We start from the raw sequence: 19,624 nt of genomic DNA, 5'->3' as shown, positions 1-19,624 counted from the left end.
CCTAAATCACACCTAAGGGCTTTTTTATTTATTTAAATTTTGTCCCACTTTTATTGTTTTGGGACACATTTTTTCCGTAGTGTAGCGGTTCCCACCCGCTCCCTCCTCGTGCACGCGCCCGCCCCCTCGTGCACGCGCCCGCCCCCTCGTGCACGTGCGCGCGCCCGCGCGTGCCCCCGGGCTTACCCGCCCACGATCCCGCCCCCCTCCACATGACCAGGGCCATCGATGGCCGCCACCCACCTCCCACACCGGCTCCCACCCACCAACGATACCGGCCATCGATGTCCGGTGCAGAGAGGGCCACAGAGTGGCTCTCTCTGCATCGGATGGCCGTGAAAGGTTATTGCAGGATGCCTCCATATCGAGGCATCACTGCAATAACCGGAAAGCAGCTGGAAGCGAGCAGGATCGCTTCCAGCTGCTTTCCACACCGAGGACGTGCAGGGTACGTTCTCGGGCGTTAACTGCCTTTTTTCTGAGGACGTACCCTGCACATCCTCGGTCGTTAAGGGGTTAAAGATTGGAAAACATTTTTGGGGTTTACTATCCCTTTAAATATATGTGTGGCACAATTATTGGCACCTCTATGAATTAATATGAGAAAAATATATTTGAAGTATATTTCCATTGATATAGTACATTTTTAGTACACCTGGGTGTCTAGGAACAGGAAATTGTTCAACCATGACTTCCTGTTTCATAGAGGTATGAATATTAGTTAACACATAGGCCAAATGCCCTTAGTCATTCATCACAATGGATAAGACCAAGGAATATAGCTGTGATGTGCGGCAAAAAGTTGTTGAGCTTTACAATATGGGGAGTGGCTATAAGAAAACAGCAAAAGCATTGTAAATGTCCATTCCACCATCAGGGCAATAATTAAGGAGTTCTAGTCAACTGGAAATGTTATGAATCAACCTAGAAGAGGACGTGTGTCTATTTTGTCTCAATGCACTGTGAAGAGGATGGTTCGAGTGGCCAAAATATCTCCAAGTATCATAGCTGGAGTATTGCAGAAGTAAGTTGCTTCTTGGGGTCTGAAAGTCTCCAAAACTACAGTCCGACGTCAGTTTTATCACCACAAGTTGTTTGGAAGGGTTTTAAGAAAAAAAACTCTACTCTCACCCAAAAACAAATTAAAAACTCTTTAGTTTGCCAGACACTACTGGAACTTAAAATTGGATTGGTTTCTAGGGTTAGAAACCAAAATAGAGGGGGGAACTTCCGGGTGGCGGCCATGATAGGTTGCATGTTTTTCAGCTCTATCAACCTCCAGCACAATTCTATTTGAAATCTTCGCTTCAATACTGCATCATATGTATTTTTCTAGACAAGCTAGCGCAGTTAAGCAACCTGTATTGGGCATTATTGCTATTTCTGGATTTAATGCAATTCTCAGATCCCATCAAACTTTTTCTTAGAAATACGCAGCTTGCTCCTGAGCCACCACGCTGCTTTAGAAAGCAAGCTCTACCCTGCACCTGACAGAAGCAACACCTACTTGGTTCCACAGCCCACCCACATTGAGGGCATCCCGCCGGAGAGTAGGAGTGTCGGCATCCTGGGGCCCTGGTGTTGGAGCCCTGCATCTGATGGGTCTGTGAGGGATCCGGAACATAAGACTGGAGGAGTGGTGAAACAGCAGGAGAGTCAGCTGGTAAATGGTGGCTGCTCTCATGAATCCCATATGGCTATCCCAGGCCTGCGCTCTTACAGGTACTGACCTCCCAAATGCTGAGCAGCGGGGCAGAGTGAATACTAAACACATCCTACAAGCGCTGTTATCTCAAGCACAGGAGTGTGTCTATAACAACCCATTTGCTACTGTCCAGAGATCGCTTGTACCTCCCGGGGACCCAGGACAACCCCCACCAGCATTGCAGGGGCTACATACCCACCACCGCACAGCCATGCCATTCTTCAAATGAGACCCTGGTGGTCCTTCGGTCTTTTGTGAGCAGAGTACAGGACAGGGGCTGCTAAATATTTTCACTACCTTCTGTGTGGCTTCCGTGCCGCTGCCATTAACTTGTTTGTTTAACCTGATATCAGGAGCGAGATGTGTATTTGGACGCTCACTATTTCATATGTGACACCTTGCTTTCTACGGTCAGATTGCTGGACATAAAGGAATTAGCCTTGAGAAATGGGTAACTGATTAACATATGTTAAATGGGTTTAACAGGCATCTGTAAACTCCTATTGTGGGATTAATTAGTTTTAGAGTTACACAAAATACTCCGTAATTGCTAAAAATGTGATATGTACATTTTATTTGTAAAAGTTGTGTCCTGTATTCTGATGTGCCTCTCTCTTCTCCTTCTCATATGGGCCACACTTATGATGCAGGTAGGTCCAGCACCAATATTTTCCCCCTGGAGAGATGAGAGAAACATTATACAAATTTGTACCCAGTACTATACATACCCGCTCATATTATAATTTCTAATTTACTTCACGTCATAGATGGTCCAGTTTGCTTATATGCAACCCCCACAACTTACAGTTTAAAGCCTAGTTGTTATTTTAGGTGTGTCCTGCAAGCCTCTAATCTCCACCCTGATTTCAAATGTGCCCCATCTTGTGCTCTAATGTCCTATGTACTTTAACTAATTAAATGGAAAATAATCTATAATACAGTATGTGTGTTTACGCCTTTAAATCATATATGCCCTAGTTCACTTCAATATATCCTGGGAGCCAGCTCCCTAAGTCAACTTATCTGGCTACTTTATCTCATGTTTACCTTCTTTTACTACCCAAGCTTTATGATAGGACCTCCAGATCTTTAAGTACTTTTTTTTTTAGACCTACAGTCTGACTAACATATAACTGAATGGCAGGTGTTGGTACTCCAGGTGCTAGTGTTCTTCTTATTTCATGTTGAGAACCCAAAAACTTGAGGTAAACCTCTTTAGATCCACAAGTGGTATCTACTACTATAGTTAGCCTTCTGTTAAAGCAGATTTATTTCACGTCCATGGGTCCAAGAGTGGCCCTTTATATGTGTCAGGGTGCCAGGAATCAAACTGAGACGAGAAGTGCAAAAATAATCACACCTTTATTAATAGCAAAAAATAATAAAAAGTCCACAAGTAAAATAACAAGCCAGGAGTCAAAACCAGAGCTGGTAGTCAGACGAGCTGAGTCAGGAGCCAAAGCGAATAGTCAGACGAGCGGGAATCAGGAACAAGAAAAACAGCAGAGTCAGGAACAAGCCAGGGATCAGGAACCAGGAAGGATGTCAGGCAACCAGGTAATACACAGGAACTCTCACAAACAAGTCTGAGACAACGTAAAGGCAAAGCATACTGAACAGAGGCCCTTTAAATAATAAGTGATGACATCACAATTCTGAGACTGCATCCTGTCTAACACGGATGATGCACACCAGTCTGGCCATAAAAGGAAGTGCAGGAAATGAGCAGCATCCCCCACAATGCACCATAGTCAGCAAGAAAGGTGAGTAAAATGTCTGCCAGCAGCACATGGCAAACAAAACAGGTAAAAAAAACACTGACAGTACCCTCCCCTCAACGACCCATCCCCCACGGGAGGACTAAAGGCTTATTGGGAAAATAGGCATGGAAGGCACGAAGGATGGCGGGAGCATGAACATCAGAGGAGGGAACCCAAGAACGCTCCTCCAGACCGTAGCCCCTCCAGTGAACCAAATACTGTACACTCCTGGACATACGAGAGTCAATAATGCTGCTGACCTCATACTCCTCATGGTTGTCAACAAAGATAGGATGGGGACGAGGCAAACACAGTGGTACACCGATTACAAACCAATGGTTTCAATAGGGAGACATGAGAAACATTGGAGATGCGCATAGCAGGAGGAAGGTCAAGAGCGTAGGCCACAGGATTAAACCGTCAGAGTATTCAAAAAGGACCAACATAACGGGGAGCCAATTTATTGGAAGGCACACAAAGGTTCAAGTTGCGGGGAGGACAACCAAACTCTCAGCAACCTGGTAGGAAGGTGCGGGAAGACGCCTATGATCAGCCTGGAACTTTTGGCGCTGTATAGAACGATGAAGGCAATCCTGAATCTGCACACACGTGGAACGTAGTTGCCGTTCCACAGCCCCATTGGATTGAGGGTGATATGCAGAGGAGAAGGAAAGCTGGATCCCCATTTGAGTACAAAGGAACGCCAAAATCTGGAGACAAACTGGCTACCCCGGTCCGAATCTATCTCCTTGGGTAACTCATGTAAATGGAAGACCTCTTGGGCAAAAATTGAAGCAAGCTCCTGAGCGGTAGGCAGCTTCATCAAGGGAATGCAATGTGACATTCTAGAAAAACGGTCAACAACCATAAGGATAACAGTATTGCCATTGGAAACAGGGAGCTTTGCAATGAAGTCCATGGAAAGATGTGTCCAAGGACGCTCACCATTAGCAATAGGTTGAAGAAGACCCACAGGAAGACATCAAGGAGTCTTATTCTGTGCACAAACTGAGCAGGAGGCAACATACGCAGCAACATCAGAACGAAGACCTGGCCACCAGAATTGCCGAGTGACAGACCAAATCATTTGGTTCTTGCCTGGATGACCTGCGGCTTTAGGATAGTGGTAAGTGTGCAAAAGTTTAGTTCAAAGATTCTCAGGAACAAAACACTTACCACTAGGTTTCTCAGGAGGTGCATTGGTTTGTGCAGCCAGGATCTCCTCCCCCAAGGGAGAAGTCAAATTAGTACGTATGGTAGCCAAACTATGGTCAGGAGGTATAACAGGAGTAGGTACAGACTCCTCCTTTTACAGAGGCTAAAATTGTCGAGAGAGGGCATCAGCCCTAATATTCTTACTACCAGGCAGGTAGGAGACCACATAATTAAACCGAGGCAAAAATAGTGCCCATCTGGCCTGTCGGGCGACAAACGTTTTGCTTCAGATATATAAGTTAAATTCTTGTGGTCAGTAAGAATGAGCTAGTGCCCTCGAGAAGGTGCCTCCATTCCTTGAGTGCCAAAATTATGGCCAGTAATTCCCTGTAGCCAATTTCATAATTGTACTCCGCTGGAGACAATTTCTTAGAGAAGAAACCACACGGATGCAAGGAACCGTCAGGCGTAGGACGTTGAGACAAGAGGGCACCTACTCTAGTCTCAGACGCATCAACCTCAAGAATGAAAGGCAGGACAGGGTTAGGATGAGCCAGAACTGGAGCGGCAGCAAAGGCAGTCTTAAGACTATCAAAGGCCTTAATGGCAGTAAGTGACCAATGGAGTGGATCATTCTCTTTACGGGTCATGTCTGTGATAGGTTTGACCAAGGAAGAAAAGTTTTTAATAAACTTTCTATAGTAATTGGCGAACCCCATAAAACGTTGAATAGACCAAAGACAACTGGGCGAGGCCACTGCAGAACTGCAGATAACTTGTCAGGATCCATGGAGAACCCTGCAACGGAGATAACATAACCTAGGAAGGTTACTTGAGTCTGATGGAACTCACATTTCTCGAGTTTACAAAACAGGCCGTTCTCACGTAGTCTTTGAAGAACCCGTGTAACATCAGAACGATTAGCCTCAAGTGTGGGTGAGTGTATGAGGAGGTCGTCTAAGTACACCACAACACACTGTTGCAACATATCTCATAGGACATCATTAATAAATTCCTGAAAAACAGCAGGAGCATTACATAGGCCAAAGGGCATTACAAGATACTCATAATGCCCGCTCCTGGTGTTAAATGCTGTTTTCCATTTGTGACCCTCCTTAATCCTAACGAGATTGTACGCTCCTCTCAAATAAAGTTTAGTAAAGACTGTAGCTCCCTTGAGGCGATCAAAGAGTTCCGTAATAAGTGGACTAGGGTAAGCATTCTTAATGGTAAGATGATTAAGACCCCTATAATCGATACCTGGTCTTAACTTGCCACCCTTTTTCTTCACGAAGAAGGAGCCAGCCCCTGCAGGAGAGCAGGATTTGCAGATGATCCCCCATGACAGAGCATCAGCAACATACTCCTCCATAGCACAATTCTCTGCAACAGACAGAGGGTACACCCGGCCCCGAGGAGGAATGGCTCTGGGTTGCAGGTCTATGGCACAATTGTAAGACCAGTGAGGAGGAAACGTACCGGCATGCACCTTGTCAAACACATCTAGGAACTCTTGGTACTCCTCTGGCAATTGAGATACCGAAGAAGTGCACAAGACTTTAACTGGTTTCCGAAGACTGGGATTGTGTTTTTGGAGCCAGGGATAACCCAGAACAACCAGAAAATGCAGAGAGTTTATCACCTGGAACTGGAGGGTTTCAAAATGGAGAGCCCCAACAGCCATGGACAATGGAGCAGTTTCGTGACTAACGAGTGCAGGCTGAAGGGGCCTGCCATCAATGGCCTCAATAGCAAGTGGAACGGACCGAGGCAAAACAGGAATGGAGTGCTTTGATACAAAAGCAATGTCAATGAAATAGCCCGCAGCACCGGAGTCAACAAGAGCCTGAGTGACTATGGAGGAGTCCTCACAGGAAAGGACAACCGTGACCAAAGGTTTCTCCTTAAGCGGTTCCGGGGATGAGGATAAACCACCCAAGGTCTGCCCCCAACAGGACCTTAGGTGTGAGCGTTTCCCGGCCGTGTAGGACAAGACTTCAAAAGGTGGCCCTGTAACCCACAATAGAGGCAGAGCCCCTCCCTCCTCCTAAAGGCCTCCGCCATGGAGAGACACGTGAATCCCAGCTGCATCGGCTCATCAGTACCTGGTGACTCGGGACCAGGAGGCATGGGAGGAGAGGGAGGCATGGGTGGGAATGAACACATAGGAGACAACGGAACAAGAGGCTTCCACAAGCGCTCCTTGAAAGAGGGCCTCTCTCTGAGTCTGATGTCAATTAGGATCAAAAAAGACACCAATGCCTCAAGATCCTCTGGTAAATCTCTGGCAGCAACTTCGTCTTTAATCGCATCAGAGAGCCCATGAAAGAAGGCGGCAACAAGGGCTTCATTGTTCCAACCTACCTCTGCGGCAAGCGTACAGAACTCAATAACATACTGAGCAACAGATCTTGTACCTTGCTGAATGGACATGAGTCGTTTAGCAGCAGAGGAGGAGCGAGCCGGAACATCAAATACCCTTTGAAAGGAGGCCAAAAATTCAGGGTAATTTGAAATCACAGGTTTATTAGTCTCCCACATGGGATTAACCCAGGCAAGAGCTGTGTCAGAGAGTAACGAGATGAGAAATCCCACCTTAACTCTGTCAGAGGGAAACACTTGAGGTAACATCTCAAAATAAATGCCCACCTGGTTCAAAAACCCTCTGCACTGAATAGGATCGCCTCCATATCGCTGAGGTAGAGGTGCAGTACCGGACATGCTCCTGATAGGCAGAGATGCAGCAGTGGAAACAGGAGCAGCCATAACTTGCTGGACACTTTGGTCCAAATGTGCAGTGCGAGTCAGCAGGGTTTGCAGGGCTTGCAAATTGATCCAAGCGGTGATCCTGTTCATCCATCCTGGAAATGATGGCAGGTAAAGGTGGATTATTAGCACCATCAGGATTCATGGCCTTTGCGTAATGTCAAGGTGCCAGGAATCAGACTGAGACGAGAAGTGCAAAAATAGTCACACCTTTATTAATAGCAAAAAATAATAAAACGTCCACAAGTCAAATAACAAGCCAGGTGTCAAAACCAGAGCTGGTAGTCAGACGAGCCGAGTCAGGAACCAAACCGAATAGTCAGATGAGCCGGAATCAGGAACAAGGAAAACAGCAGAGTCAGGATCAAGCCAGGGATCAGGAACCAGGAAGGACATCAGGCAGCCAGGTAATACACAGGAGCTCTCACAAACAGGTAGGAGACAACGCAAAGGCAAAGCATACTGAACAGAGGCCCTTTAAATAAGTGATGACATCACAATTCTGAGACTGCATCCTGTCTCACATGGATGATACACACCAGTCTGGCCATAAAAGGAAGTGCAGGAAATGAGCAGCATCCCCCACAATGCACCATAATCAGGAAGAGAGGTGAGTAAAATGGCTGCCAGCAGCACATGGCAAACACTACAGGGAAAAACCCTGACACCAATAAATGATGAGTGTTGAAATGTAAGTAAAATATATTAGAACAGAAATCCCCAGTGCCCGGAGTAAAACTTACACTCCTTACCTCCAATCTGTATGAGGTAAGTGTCGCGTAGTGTTGGTAGAAACTTTCTCCAACTTCCAGGGATGTAGATATCAGCTGTTGAATCTTGCCGATGTCTTTAACTCATGTTGCCGTATGCATGTAAAACAATTAGAAAGTAATAGTGCAACCCTGTTTGAAAGTAAGCACCATGCTCTATTTATTCTGAGTATATTACTAACATTAACAGACCTCAATAGTTTATGAGGTAATTTAAAAACATTAAAATATACGGTCAACAGACCCACAATTAGAATAGCAGCATATAGATCGGCACAATAAGACAGATAGTCCACAGCTTAAAAGTTTGTAGTTAAATATAATAAGACAGCAAACTGGTTCTCCTGACGCATTTCAAAGGTATTGTCTTTCACAACCTTCTTCATCAGAGGATCTTCAATATTTATATATGTATATTACAGAATCTATAATATATTTTAAAGGGCCAGTAAACGTAGCAAATAATCTTATATAATTCTGCATATAGTGCAGAATTATATAACATTAGCTTAGCTCCAGATTTCTAAGTTCTATCTCCCCCTCCCAGGGGGATTCAGGAGAATGTGGGCATTGGGATATCAGCTGGTGGGAGGATGAGTGGGGATGTCAGGGTCGGAACAAGGGATGTGGTGGTTACTGGCTCTGTTTCTGCTGTTCCAATACAGGTGGAGAGAGGACGTCAGAGAAGGACATCGGGCAATCGCAGGTCATCTGCAGGACATCCAAGGGACAGATCCCATTCCCCAGTTTCCAGGAGAGGTGTGGGACCTGATCATTCCTTGCCTACTTGGGCGCAGAGCGAGAGGAATTCGAGAGGCAGGAGCAGTGGCAGGAGTCATTATTACTGGGCTCGGAGGCTGTAGCCTGTGAGGCAGCAGGATCCATTGGTTAGGTGAAGAAGGACTGAGAGTGTGCCAGTGGCACAGGAGCCTGGAAGGGTGGAGCAGGGTTTGGGAGCTGAGACGGCGCATAGGACAGGTGAGGCGCCTTTTGGGGAGCGGTAGCAGGGCACAGGTAGTTCTGTGTTTGCCTCAGGCAGAAAGCGTCCAGGCCGCAGGGGAGGTTACGTCAGCAACAGGGAACCCAGGCCCCCCCTGGTTGGGGCAGTCCCAGGTACCTTGAAGGTGTCAGAGGAGGCCATGCCTGTGTTCCATCGGCCCTCTTGGCTGCACCTGACGTATGAGGTGAAAGAAAACAATTTGGAAAAGAGAGCTTTTGGAACTGTTTTCCCTCCTCCCATTTGATTAATTTTTGGAAGTGAAGGAGAATGCAAAAGGGGATACAGCAAAGAAGGAGGAAGAGGAGAGGAAGAAACGGTACCGCAAGTTACCTAAGACGTTTGCTAAATGGTCTAAGGCGTTTTGCACATACGCGAATGTGATTACTGAGAAGTATCCGGATCACGGTTTGGTGCTGTTCTGTTATTTGGACGAGATTTCAGCGACTTATCGGACATACAGGAGCATAGCCTCGTGGCCGTACGACGAGCAGTTCCGTCAGAGATTGGCAGTCTGGCCCGACATGAGATGGGACGAGAGGTATATGGGAATCTGGCTGGAAATTATGACTCCATTGCGGGGGCAGCCCTTTCGTTTCCGTGGGCCCAGCAGGAAACAGTGCAACGGTGGCCATCCAGAAGGGGCTGTGCTTCCAGTTTAATGAAGGTCAATGCCGCTTTGTGACATCGGGCAAATATAAACATGAATGCTCTGGGTGCGGGGGCGTCCATTCCTATGCAAAATGCTTTAGGATGTGCAGGGTCAGAGCTAAACCAGGGGAGGTGGGTGTTCTGGGCACGGACGCCAGTGGACATCAAAAAGATGGTGCCATGGCTAGAGCGGTACGCTAAGGTGAGGGGTAAAAAAGGGGATGCAGAGTTGTTATTAACAGGATTTAGCTCGGGTTTTAGAATTCCATTTGGGTAGCAAGTGGAGAGTCCGGCTCTGGGGAATTTGAGGTCTGCAAGGGATTTTCCAGGGGTGCTGAGGTACAAGTTGGCTAAAGAGGTGAGATTGGGTAGAATGGCTGGCCCGTTTCAGGAGTTACCATTTCCCAACCTTAGGTTGTCACCGCTGGGGGTGGTACCCAAAAAGGTTACTGGCCAGTTTCGGATGATACATCATTTGTCTTATCCCAAGGGGACTTCGGTGAATGATGGAATTGATCTGGACGTGACGGCAGTGCGGTACACCTCATTTAACGATGCAGTGGACTTGGTGAGGAGGGCCTTCAGATTGCTCCCAGTCCATCCGGCTTGTCACCATTTGTTGGGTGTATGTTTGAAGGGGAGTATTTTGTGGACCTCTGTTTGCCCATGGGGTGTTCTATTTCCTGTTCTTATTTTGAGAAGTTTAGTTGCTTTGTTGATTGGGTGGTTAGGCAAGTTTTGGGATTTAACTTGTTAGTGCATTATTTGGATGATTTTTTGTTTGTCGGCCCACCAGGGTTTGTGAGGAATTGATAGGGACCTTTGAGAGGGTGGCGAGGGAGTTTGACATCCCGGTGAAGAGCGACAAGACTGAAGGTCCGGCGGTGTCGTTAAGTTTTTTTTTGGATCCAAATTGATTTGATGAGTATGGAATGTAGCCTCTCGATTGAGAAGGTGATTGGCTTGAGAGAGACGTTGAGAAGGGCCTTGTCCAAAAAGAAGATGACTCTGAAGGCGGTGCAGTCGATGCTGGGTAAGCTAAATTTCGCATGCAGAATCATCCCGGTTGGGAGGGTCTTTTGCTGCAGGTGGTCATTGGCAACGGTGGGGGTGACAGAGGCATTTCACCACATCCAGCTGACTAGCCCATTGAGAGCAGACTTGTTAATCCGGCTCCAATTCTTGGAGGAGTTTAATGGTTAATCCTTGATTCAGCAAGGTATAGGGGGTCCCACGGATGTCCAGCTGTTTACCGATGCATCCGGGGCTCATGGTTTTGGAGCCTTCCTTGGGGGCAAGTGGTTTTAAAATTCCTGGCCTGAGGCTTGGTGGCAAGCGGGCTTAACCAAAAACGTGGTTTTCTTAGAACTGTTCCCACTGTTGGTTGCGTTGGTTCTTTGGCCGGGGGACATAAAAGATAGGAAGGTCGCATTTCATACAGACAATATGGGGGTGGTAATGGCGATTAACAACTTGACTGCCTCTTCACCACCAGTGGTTTTTCTTCTCAGATTGTTTGTGTTGGAGTGCTTGAACTGCAATGTGTTGTTTAGGGCGGTGCATGTACCTGGTAAATTGAATGGCATTGCTGACTCTCTTTCCCGTTTTCAGTGGGACAGGTTCCGGGAGCTGGCACCAGAGGCAGAAGAGGTGGGGGCGAGGTGCCCGGTTGATCAGTGGAAGGTGGCCTTTCCGGATGGTTGAGAATGGTGAGGTTGGCTTTGTCGGAAGCACTTGGAGGGCATACCTACAGGTATGGTTGTAGTGGTTAGATGTGGTACAAGGGAGGCCTTTTACGGCCCAGGCCTGGATAGATGTGTTGCTGAGGTGGATGTCGGGTTGGGAGGTTTTGAGATCAATGGTGAGGCGGAGGCTAGCAGCTTTGGCCTTTTTATGCAAGTTTTTGGGTTGGGAGGACATCACAAAGTCCTTTTTGGTCAGAATGTATGCTAGAGGGCTTTGTAGGAGGGTGATCTCTAGGGACGTACGGCGGCCCGTAATATTTTCTCTGTTGCAGAAGGTGGTCGAGGCATTACCGGGGGTATGAATGGATCATTAGAGGTGTTTCTTTTCCGACTAGCGTTTGTGCTTGCATTTTTTGCGGCTTTCCGGGTGTCTGAGGCCGTAGGGGCCACAAGGCGGGACCTTGGGGGGGATAGAAATCGGTGATGTGTGTGTTCAGGACGGTAGGTTGTTCCTGTGCTTGCAAAAGTCAAAGACGGATCAAGTTGGGGTGGGGAGGGTGATCCGACTGTCGGCCATAGGGGGGCCCTGTTGCCCCGTGATGTCTTATTTGAGTTTTATACAGGTTCGACAGGGTGGTGGGAGACCGTTATTGATCCATGCAAATAGTGACACTGTCTCGTTTCCAATTTTGTGGCAGTGATGAGGAAAGTGTTGGGGTTGCCTGCTGTTGAATTTTGTTCCCATTCCTTTCTTATAGATGCTGCGACTGAGGCCAGAATGCTTGGAATTTCTGATGATAGAATTAAGGTGATTGGCAGGTGGGCTTCATATGTTAGACAGGAACTGGTTTTGTAGGGGCTGTTTTTTGTTTCCCTTCTTAGGTCCTATGGAGTGCTGGATCGTGGGACATGCATACATCTTCTGGGCCAGAAGGGCGGCAATGGTAAAGATACTGGAAATCAGCTGGACCTAGATAGAGAGGTGGTTCACATCCAGTGGTTTGTGGTGCAGGGTTTAAGGTGGGACCAAGTGTTGGTGAAGGTTATAGAATATGCTAGATTATTTCACCCACCCCAATATGTTATTGATCCATGCCGGGGGTAATGATTTGGGTTTCATGTCCCAGAAAAAGTTGATTGGTAGAATAAAGAGGGACCTGTCGAGATTATTGGATTTGTTTCCTGGTTTGGTGGTGACATGGTCAGAAATAGAGCCTAGGGTGTCGTGAAGGTCGGCATGGGACCCAGTTAAGCTGGATGCCTCTCATATAAAGGTTAATAGGATCAGCAGCAGCTTTGTGAAGAACAGGGGGAGGTAGTGTCTATACAACACGTTGAGTTTGAGGGAGGGTCTCCATTTATTCAATTTTAATTTGAAGGAAGGGGTATTACAGGCCTTGGGGGTTGGCGGTGTCCAGCTGTGAGCCATCCTTGTAGCGGGGGGCTTGCTTGGTTTGGGTGGTAACTAGGGGCTTGGTACCTCCTGTGGAGACAGGAGAGGTTGAACTGTGGATGGGTAAAATAAAGTGGAGAAGTGATAACTTGGCAAGTCCCGTGGGTAGTTATAATACAGTGATATTTATGATGTTTTATATATGTATTAGTTGTGTTAAAATTGTTAATAAATAAGCTGCAGCCTTTATACCCCAGAGATGTTGTATGTGTATTTATTTAATAGGGGAACATAGTATCTAATTAATCGGTCAAGAGAGCCCCGGGAGCGTATAGGGGAGGAGCATTTGACCCCGTAGCAGGGAAATGGAACCGGATGGAGGTTGGTGGGGGTGAAGATCTCGGAAGAGCTGAAATAGTGAGGACAGGAAGTGATCCCCCTCTTCGCATCCGGACCTGACGGTGGGAAGAAGCTCCCTCCCACCCTCCCTTTTGTTATGTATTGGTTTTGTGTTGTCTCAGTTATTGGCGGGGGGCTTGCCTGGTTTGGGTGGTAACTAGGGGCTTGGTACCTCCTGTGGAGACAGGAGAGGTTGAACTGTGGATGGGTAAAATATATATTTATGATGTTTTATATGTATTTGTTGTGTTAAAATTGTTAATAAATAAGCTGTGGCCTTTATACCCCAGAGATGTTGTATGTGTATTTATTTAATAGGGCAACGTAGTGTACCTAATTAAGGGGTCAATTTTTTAAAATAATTCTTGTTTTGCTGATAAATGCCTTACATTGCATGACAAATCTGATGTTAATACCTCTTTAAAACATGATTAACTCAAATATTTCCATATAGCAAAACTGGAGACAAGTAGACTTACAAATAATTGTCATGTCTGTAATCAAAGACAATCTCTGATTCCTTTTTGATCTTTTTTCATTGATGTTACTTAAAAATAGGTTCTGTGTGCAATGGCAAATACAGCTTGTGAGTCAGAGATAAATGTGAATAACTATTCATATGCACAAAGGTTTCTCTTTGAATACAGCTGCGGATTACAAGGTGAATCACTGATCAAAAGACAATATGGTACTAGAAAAGTAAGAAATAAATACTGAATACATTTTATCCAAATAATAATAAATAATAATTTCAAAAGTCCTAACTAATATGTTCAATAGATGACTCAAAAATGAGTCTGTGATGTATGTATATATAACTGAAGGGTATCACTCGCCAGTCTCCACATGTGAATAACCAATCCAAATAATCTGACCTTTCTCAAAAGTGACTACTTATGTGTGCATAGACAGTGACACCAAAAGAATGGTGTCTATGAGCATGCTGGGAGTCCTAGTACCTCAGCTTTCTCACTTCCAGCAAGCAACATAAGCTTGTGTGACTATAAACGTAATTTATTTTTGATAAAAAATCATATTAAAAAAATGGAATGTTATAAACGTATAAAAAACAAGTATGTGTAACAATAATTATATTCCATATATGTCTAAAATATAGGTGCTCTGCAACACTTTTCCCGTCCTTTAGTTTCACAAACTTTATTGACACCAATGCTGCAATCCACATGACCTCTTGTGAGGCTGTAAATAACTCCTAACAGAATACAAATTTATAGACTGGTGAAATGTATAGAAAGTGATTTTAATTTATTTTTTCATTTTTATTAAGGTATCTAAACCGACAATTCTTCACCCTTCAATAAATTCAGTAAATAATGAAAAAATGTATATTTACATATTTATATGTGTATTATAATTATAAGTAAAGGGCAAAAAAATATATGCTTTGTATAAAAATAATTTTTATATATTTATATTTTACAATTTAACAGTGAAAATACAGTGATAGGGGCTTATTAGATATAATTTATAGTATATACTCTGGATTTATGTCCAACAGAACCTTTTGACTGTCAAAATTTTAAGAAGAAATAGTTTCATGTGTTTCCTATCTACTTAAATATAATTAAAATAAATCTAAATAAAAATTACTATCATTACCTAAATAATTCCTATTTAAAACTAAATACTTACCTATAAAATAAACCCTAAGCTAGCTACAATATAACTAATAGTTATAATTTTACAGGTAAGTTTGTATTTATTTTAACTAGGAAGAATAGTTAGTAAATAGTTATTAACTAGTTACTAACTATTCTACCTAGTTAAAATAAATACAAATTTGCCTGTAAAATAAAACCTAACCTGAGTTACACTAACGCCTAACCTTACACTACAATTAAATAAATTACATTTATTAAATACAATTACCTAAATTACAAAAAACAAACAAACACTAAATTACACAAAATAAAAAAAGAAATGATCAGATATTTAAACTAATTACACCTAATCTAATAGCCCTATGAAAATAAAAAAGCCCCCCCCCCAAAAAAAATAAAAAAACCTAGCCTTAACTAAACTACCAATAGCTCTTAAAAGGGTCTTTTTTGGGGCATTGCCCCAAAGAAATCAGCTCTTTTACCTAAAAAAAAAATCAAACAACCCCCAAGAGTAAAACCCACCACCCTCACAACCAACCCCCCAAATAAAATCCTAACTAAAAACTTAAGCTCCCCATTGCCCTGAGAAGGGCATTTGCATGGGCATTGCCCATAAAAGGGCATTTAGCTCTTTTTCAAGTGCCCAAACCCTAATCTAAAAATAAAACCCACCCAATAAACCCTTAAAAAAACCTAACACTAACCCCTGAAGATCCACTTACAGTTTGGAAGACCGGACATCCATCCTCAACGAAGCCGGGAGAAGTCTTCATCCAATCCGGGTGAAGTGGTCCTCCAGATGGGCAGAAGTCTTCATCCAGACGGCATCTTCTATCTTCATCCATCCGGTGCGGAGCAGGTCCATCTTTAAGACATCCGGCATGGAGCATCCTCTTCTTACGACAGCTCTTCTGGAATGAAGGTTCCTTTAAGTGACGTCATCCAAGATGGCGTCCCTTGAATTCTGATTGGCTGATAGAATTCTATCAGCCAATCGGAATTAAAGGGTAAAAAATCCTATTGGCTGATGCAATCAGCCAATATAATTGAGCTTCAATCCTATTGGCTGATCCAATCAGCTAATAGGATTGAGCTTGCATTCTATTGTCTGTTCCAATCAGCCAATAGAATGCAAGCTCAATCCTATTGTCTGATTGGATGGGTGGTGGGTTTTACTGTTGGGGGGTTGTTTGTATTTTTATTTTTTTTACAGGTAAAAGAGCTGATTTCTTTGGGGCAATGCCCCGCAAAAGGCCCTTTGAAGGGCTATTGGTAGTTTAGTTTAGGCTAGGGTTTTTTTTATTTTGGGGGGCTTTTTTATTTTGATAGGGCTATTAGATTAGGTGTAATAAATTTAAATATCTGATAATTATTTTTTTATTTTGTGTTTTTTGTTTTTGTAATTTAGGTAATTGTATTTAATAAATTTAATTGTAGTGTAAGGTTAGCTGTTAGTGTAACTCAGGTTAGGTTTTATTTTACAGGTACATTTGTATTTATTTTAGCTAGGTAGTTAATAAATAGTTAATAACTATTTACTAACTATTCTACCTAGTTAAAATAAATACAAACTTACCTGTAAAATAAAAATAAACCCTAAGCTAGCTACAATGTAACTATTAGTTATATTGTAGCTAGCTTAGGGTTTATTTTATATGATAGTAATGATAGTAATTTGTATTTAGATTTATTTTAATTATATTTAAGTATAATTGTATATTGTAGCTAGCTTAGGGGTTATTTTACAGGTAAGTATTTAGTTTTAGATATGAATTATTTAGGTAATGATAGTAGGTTATTATTATTATAGTAATAATATTTAAGTTAGGGGGTGTTAGGGTTAGACTTAGGTTTAGGGGTTAATACATTTAGTATAGTGGCAACAACGTTGGGGCGGCAGATTAGGGGTTAATAAATGTAGGTAGGTGGCGGCGATGTTAGGGACGGAAGATTAGGGGTAAATAATATTTAACTAGTGTTTGTGATGCAGGAGTGCGGCGGTTTAGGGGTTAATATGTTTATTATAGTGGAGGCGATGTCCAGAGCAGCAGATTAGGGGTTAATCGTTTTATTTTAGTGTTTGCGATGCGGGAGGGCCTCGGTTTAGGGGTTAATAGGTAGTGTACTTTTTAGCACTTTAGTTATGAGTTTTATGTTACAGCTTTGTAGCGTAAAACCCATGACTACTGACTTTCAGTTTACGATATGGATCTTGGTGGTATAGGCTGTACCGCTCACTTTTTGGCCTCCCAGGCAGACTCGTAATACCGGCGCTATGGAAGTCCCATTGAAAAATGACTTTTTGAAAGCTGCTGTAATTACGTTGCGTTACAGCCAAAAAAGTGTGCGGTGCAGCTAAACCTGCAAGACTCGTAATATCAACGGTAGTGAAAAAGAGCCTTAACGCTGCTTTTTCACTCATATCACAAAACTCATAATGTAGCCGCATGGTAGTAGAAAAGTAGCCTTGGGCTGACAAGCACTGAAAAAGGACCCACAGGTAGATGTGATAAACTTTACTGGTGTTGCAGCACAGATGACAAATGTGATGTACTTGAGATTTCAATACACATGTATTGTCATTAATAAGCCAAACATCAAGTTCAGTTATCTTATATAAACAACTAAGATATACATTGTAAACAATACATGCAGTATATATATATATATATATATATATATATATATATATATATATATAAATTGTTTTAAGATAATTTAATATTGTCATTCTGTACAATTTTGAACTTTTTACAAATCAAAATCATTTCAGGGATACAGCTATTGAAAAGTCTGGCAGAATCCATGTTCCTGGAATATGCGCAGCCTCCATTCAGCAGATAGCTCCTACCTTCTGCGTTTACATGATTTTCAAGGGATGCCAAGAGTACAAAGCAAATTAGATAAAATAAGTAAATTGGAGAGTTGTTTAAATTTGTATGCTCTATCTGAAATATGAAAGGAAAAATTGTGGCTTTATGTCCCCTTAAAAGGACATTAAACACTAAACAAATGTTAGATAGAGTGATGCCTTCAAAGAAAACATTAGTCTGAGAAAAACATGTAGATGTCTTTTTTTTTAGTTTAATTAGATGTTTAAATATTGACAAAATAAGTGTAAAGTTTTGTGTCTATATTACAATGGGAGCTGCCATGTTGTAACTTAGGTTACCTTCTCTTCAGTGGCCAATTACGGACAGTTATAAATAGGTCACTAGAGTGTGCAGGCACTTCCACTTCTAACAGGAACTGAAAAGCTCACAATTTCATAATGGAATTACAAGAAAATGGGACAATATATATATATATATATATATATATATATATATATATATATATATATATATATATAGCAAAGTTTTTTTCATTTATGCAATTTAATATTTTATATTACCATCTCAAAGTGTGTAATGTCCCTTTAAGTATGGTAGAGGCTGTCCTGCAACATACACACTTTTCAGAAGTATTTTACAGTAAAAGCAAACATAAATAATTACTTTATATTGTTATAATGTTGTTTTATTTTCTTAACTAAACATGTTACAGGAGATTGAATGTGTTTAATGTCCCTGTAAGCTAATGTACAAAGCAAAAAAAGGGTAAGATCAATTACAAAATGGGGTCGATTCCGATCCTCCCATTTATCAGCATTTTCTTTGGCTATCAATCCAGGTATTTTGAGTTTCCATAATAGAGAAAAGTTTAGATCAGATACAACCAGATAGTAGTAAAATCACCTACATGGTGCATAGGCAGCAATGGTTTCAGAGATCACAATCTTCTGACCATGGATTATAAAAGAAATTCTGCAACAAAATGGACACATCATTCACATTTTTAAAAAAATTATTTAAAAAAATGGAAAGACTGGAATTGACCTTCACATTTCATTTTGGGGTATGAAATTGCAATTTGGTCCATTGGTCTTTTCACTAACCTTATGGTTTCACGCTCATAACCAATTAATCTCCGTGACCCAAACACCAATCTGTAAAACACAGAACAATAAAGTTAATTCAATTACATTCTAAATCTAATGTCCTGTACACTGAAGCGATTTCTGAAAGTATCAGCTGTCGTAGCAAACTTTGGTTCATTTGTTTGCTTTTAATTACTTGTATTTTATTCTTTATAGGCAATTTAATCCCAAAAGAATTGCAACGGATGTGGATGTGTTAGCTTGGATTAGTTTTGTAATTACAGAACAGTACAGAGATAAAAGTATTTCTGATTAAACCAGCAAAAATTAGTTTCATTAGATATGTTGGAATTCTAGTTTACAAGATGATTTGATACAAATGTTGGATTTAAATATTTCATCACAATAATATTCATGGGGTACTAGAAGAATTTGTAGCTCAGCTCCACTGTCAGGTGCAGGCCAAAAAAGGGTGCTGTAATCCCTTTAATCACAATAAATCCACAGAAGAAGGCAGCACCTTGCAGTATAAAAATATCTTTATTTCCACATGCTGGAATAAAAAAGTGACGTTTTAGGTAGAGAACCCTTAATCATACAAAGCTAAAACACACTGTTCAAACCTTATAAAGGCCTACCTGTACACAGGTGTTCAATTAACATTTCTCAGCACTTCCACCTAGTGGTTACTCACTTCATTACATCTATAGTAGAACTTAATGTTCTTATTTCACCTTGGTGTAAGATAGAATTAAAATCAATACAGAAAAAATATATACATATGCAGAAAAATGACATATAC

Source organism: Bombina bombina, chromosome 1 (assembly GCF_027579735.1).
Source record: "Bombina bombina isolate aBomBom1 chromosome 1, aBomBom1.pri, whole genome shotgun sequence".
NCBI classification, from domain to species: Eukaryota; Metazoa; Chordata; class Amphibia; order Anura; family Bombinatoridae; genus Bombina; species Bombina bombina.
This window is presented reverse-complemented; position numbering follows the sequence as displayed.